Source organism: Penaeus japonicus, unplaced genomic scaffold, assembly GCF_977035675.1.
Source record: "Penaeus japonicus unplaced genomic scaffold, GWHDUDI00000001_assembly GWHDUDI00000018, whole genome shotgun sequence".
NCBI classification, from domain to species: domain Eukaryota; kingdom Metazoa; phylum Arthropoda; class Malacostraca; order Decapoda; family Penaeidae; genus Penaeus; species Penaeus japonicus.
Genome location: NW_028234420.1, coordinates 31,148,420 through 31,153,639, shown reverse-complemented (window position 1 = coordinate 31,153,639; position 5,220 = coordinate 31,148,420).

The following is a 5,220-nucleotide window of genomic DNA, read 5'->3' as shown; positions in this document are numbered from 1 at the left end:
TAGACCCTCAGCGGTAGATTGGGGGCAAATGTCTGAGGGTCGAGGGTGGGGGGGGTGGGGGGGGCGGAGATGACACTTCAGAGGAACCACAGCAATTGCAATTTTCCAGCTTCAACCGCGTCGATATAATAATAACAGTTGCGAGGATAATAAAGCTGTTACATCGTCCATCACTGACCTTCAGTGAAGAACAGCATCAACAACAACTAACAATTACACACAAATTACACTCACACATACACACACTTACGACAAATTACATCTCACACAGGACACGACACCCACAACACACACACACACACACACACACACACACACACACACACACACACACACACACACACACACACACACACACACACACACACACACACACATACACACACACATACACACACACACATACACACACGCACACACACACAAAAATCATAGCTACACAAATACGTTTGAAAACAACAAACACACACACAAATCCATGTACACACATACATCCTTTAATGTAGACATACAAGGATATGGGAATAGGATAGACTCCTTGTTAATAGGAATCTTTTGCAGGATATTTTACCCTTCGGTTGAAGACCCGAAGTGAGAAAACCGCTTCCTTCCTCTTCGGGATGAGGAGGAGGAGGAGACGAAAGGGGGGGGGCAAGGGGGAAGAGGAGGAGGAGGAGGAGGAGACGAAGGGGAAACAGGAGGAGGAGGAGAAGAGTCTGTCTGTCTGTCTGTCAGTCTCTTTTTCTTCCTATGTAGATGTCTTTATGTATGTATGTTTATTCTATCTGTCTATTAATCTCTATTCTCTCTCTCTCTCTCTCTCTCTCTCTCTCTCTCTCTCTCTCTCTCTCTCTCTCTCTCTCTCTCTCTCCCCCTCTCTCTCTCTCTCTCTCTCTCTCCTCTCTCATTCTATGCTATCGCTTTCTTCCCTCTCTCTCTCTCTCTCTCTTCTCGCCTCTCTCTCTCTCTCTCTCCCATCTGCTCCGCTCTTCTCTCTCTCTCGAGCTTCAGTCCTCTCTCTCGTCTCCTCTCTCTCTCTCCTCTCGTCTCTCTCTCTCTCTCTTCCTCCCTCTATCTTCTAAACCAAGAAAAAAAAAAAAAATAAATAAAATAAAATAGAATGAGAAAACCAACACGGGAGAAGCAAGAAGGGTTCTCTTTTGAGTAGGCGAGGGCGGGGTAATTTTTCATTCTCCCCCCCACCAATTTCCCGTCCTCCCCCTCCCTTTCCCTCTCCCGCTTATAGAAGAAGGGGTTGAGGGGGAGGGGGAGGGGAGAGGGAAGGGGAAGGGAGGGGATACGAAAATTGAAGCGAGAGCATTTCAGGAGGGAACGAATGTGAGGTGGCGGGCAGGGAGAAAAAAAAATGCGTTTTTAATTGAGGTGTCGCACAGCCAGGGGGCAGGAGCAGTCTGCCAATTCTGGTACCCTTCCCCCTTCTTCCTTTATCCCCCCCTCCCCCTCCCCCTTTAACCTCTCTTCTCACTTCCCCTGTTATCCGGCTTTTTCTTTTTCATCTTCTTTCGTTTATCTTCTTCTTCCTTCTTACGTTGTGCTGTTCTTTTCCTTTATATTTTATTCCCTTCATATGCTTGTCCTCCATTTCCTTTTTTTCATTCCATCTCCTCTCTATACTCTCTTTCCCGTCCCCCTCAATTTTCCCCCTTCCACACCCCCTCCCTCCTTCTCCATCCCTCCTGCTCTCTTTGCACTCCCACTCCACTTTCCCTCCCCCTCCCCCCTTCCTCCATCCCTTCACAATACCCCTTCTCTCTCGGGATCTTCTCCCCATCTACTCCCCGCAATGCCCTCTCCCCCACTCCACATCCCTCCCATCCCCCCTGCAACCCCCCTCTCTCTCCCCCTCCCCCTCCCCCTCCCCCCTCTACTCCCCGCAATACCCTCCTCTCCACCTCCCTCTAACTCCCCCCCCCCTCCGCCCCCCCCCCCAATCTATTCCGCCCTTTTGAATGCCCCTCCTCCTCCCCCCCCCCCCACATCCATCAATCCCAAAAATGGCCCTCTTTCATCTCACCTTAGCTAATGTTCGTTATACTGTATTTCGCTTCTGGCATTGGACGCTTTGTGGGTTTTTGCCTTTTACCTTTTGTTATTTGTGGGTTTCCTTCCGGTCCTGATCATTTTCTTTCGTGGTTCTTCCTCTCCTCCTCTCTCAGTCCTCTCTCTCTCTCTCTCTCTCTCTCTCTCTCTCTCTCTCTCTCTCTCTCTCTCTCTCTTTACGCGTCTCTGTGTATCTGTATTTTCCTTTTCATTGTTTCTTTCTTTCTGTCTGTCTGTCTGTCTTTTTGTTTGGGTGTCTGGTTGTCTTTCTGTCTTTCTGCCCCTCTTTTCCCCTATATAGCTGTCTTTATGTATCTGTGTATCTATCTGTCTATCAATCTCTATTCTCTCTCTTTTCTCTCTCCCCCTCTCTCTCTCTCTCATCCCTCCTCAGCTCGCTCTCTCAGTCTCTCTCTTCACTCCTCTCCTCTCCAGTCACCTCTTCCGTCTCGATCTCTCTCTCTCGTCTCTTCGTCCTCTCTCTCTCTCTCTCTCTCATCTCTCTCCTCCTCTCTCCTCTCGCCTCTCTCTCTCTCTCCTCTCTTGTCATCGTGTCTCTCTCCTCTCCTCTCTCTCTCTCTCTTTGTTTCTCTATCTCTGTCTCTACTGTCCATATATCTATCTATTCTATCTATTTCACCTCTCTCTTTCTCTGCCTATCTATCCATACATCTATCTATCTACTTCCCTCCCCCCCCCCCCCCCCACCATCCCAACATCTCTCCCCATTTTTCCAACCAACCTCTCAACCACTTTTCTGCCCCCTCAACCCCTCAACCATACCCCTCGTCCACTCCCCTCTTTCCCCTCCCTTCCCCACCCTTCGCCCTTTCCGTTCCCATTGCCCCTGCCTCTCCCATCCCCCACCTGTTCCTCTCTCTCTCCTCTCCACCCCTCCATGGAAATCCCCTCCTATCCCCCCTTCACATCCCCTCCTCCTCCCCTACTTACCACCTTCTTAAACCGTACCAAGACTCTCCCGAGCACTTAATTGTTTTTTTCTCCCCTTTTTTATTCTTCTTGTTCGTTTTGTGGTTCTTTCTTTTTCTCGCCTCCATAAATCTCCGCATTCCGTTGCCAAGATTAGGTCTTTTGTTGGTTGGGCCCTCAATTTTTACGCCTGTTTTAAAAACCTCTCTATTTTACTTTTTTCCTCTCTCTTCTCTCTCTTTCAGGTTTGTGGGTGGGTTTTGTGTACATGTTTGTCCTGGTATATTATGTTTGTGTCTTCGTCTCCTCGCTCGCTCCTCGCTTCTCCGTCGTCTCCTCTTCTCTCTCTCTCTCTCTCTCTCTCTCTATCTATCTATACTCTCTCCCCTCTCTGTTCTTTCTTCTTTCTCTCTCCTCCTCTCCTTCTCTTCTCTATCTCTCTCTCGTTCTCGTCCCCCTCTCTTCTCCTCTCTCCGTCTCTCTCTCATTCTCATCCTCTCTCTTTCTCTCCCTCTCCTCGTCTCTCTCCTCATCTCTCTTTCTCTCTCTCCTCTCTCTCCTCTTCTTCTCTCTCTCTCACTCTCTCTCCTCCTCTCTCTCTCTCCTTCTCTCTTCTCTCCCCCCCCCCGCTCTCTCTCTCTCTCTCTCTCTCATCTCTCCTCTCTCTCTCTCTCTCTCTCTTCTCTCAGCTCACTCCTCTTCTCTCTCTCTCTCACTCTCTCTTCTCGATCTCTCCCTCTCTCTCTCTCTCTTTCTCCCCCCCCCTCTCTCTCTCTCTCTCTCTCCCCTCATCTCCTCCCGCTCTCTCTCAGGCGGTGCTCTCTCTCTCTCTCGCTCTCTCGCTCTTCGCGCTCGGAGATCGTCCTCCTCTCTCTCTCTTCGCTCCTCTCACTCTCTCTCTCGTCCCTCCTCGTCTTCTGCTCTCTCTCTCTCTCATCCCCACTCTCTCTGGATCACGTACCGCGATAAACGGAATTGTGTTCAGAGAAGTCACTCATATTACGTTCGGCTCTCCAATCTAGGGGCTTTTAAACTGGCTGCCATATAGAAGGCAACAGTGGCCAGAGAGGGCCACTTGAAAAGGGATGCCTCGGTAATGAAGCATTGCAATGTGCGTTAGGATCTCTTCCTCGAGAGAAATTCTGCTGTGACTGTTAATTGGGTGGCGCTGGTGCAATTTGTGCATGTGTGTTGTGGTGTTTTTTCCTTTCTTCCCTGTCTCTATTTCTATTCTTCTCTCTCTCTCTCCTCTCGCTCTTCTCTCTCTCCTCTCTCTCCAATCTCTCTCCTCTCTCTCTCTCTCTCCTCTTGTTCTTCTCGCTCTCTCTCTCCTCCTCTCTCTCGCTCCCTCTCTCTCTACCTCTCTCGTCTCTCCCTCTCCTCTCTCTCTCTCTCTCTCTCTATATATAATATTATAATATTTATATATATATATATATATATATATATATATGTGTAATATATATAAATATATATATACATATATATAATATATATATAATATATAATATATATAATAAATATATATATATATATGTATATAATATATATATATATATATATATAATAATATAATATATATATATGTATTGTATATATATATATATAATATATATAATATAATATATACATATATATATATAAACATCTATCTAATTATCTATCTATTTATCTATCTACCTCATCTGTTTATTTCTCTGCTTACCTCTCCCGGTCTCCTCTCTCTCTCTCCTTCTCTCTCTTTCAACCTCCCACCGCCTTTAATGCCTCGTTGGAAACCATTACCGCATCTTTGACACCCCCCCCTCCCCACTCCTTCCTACCTCCGGTCCTTCCCCTCCCTTCTTCTACCCCTCCTTCCTCCCTCTCACCCTCTCGCCCCCTCCCTCCCACTCTCCTTTTCTCCCCCCCATCCCACCCTCTCTCCTTCTCTCCCCCTTCCTTCATTCAACTCCCCTCGCCATCTCCCTCTTCTTCCCTCTCACCCTTCCTCCTTCCACCTCCTTCCCTCCTCCTCCTCCCCTCCCCCCCCTTCTTCTACCCTTCCCCCTACTAACACCCTCTCCCCCCCCCCCTCCTTCCACCACTTTCCTCCCCCACATCCCCCTACCCCTAATCCTCGCTATCTCCTCCTTATTCCTTTTTCCTCCTATTTTTTATCCCTTTTTTTCCTCTCACCGTTTATCTCCACACAGCATTACCCACACGGCGGAATGCCTTGAATTGGCG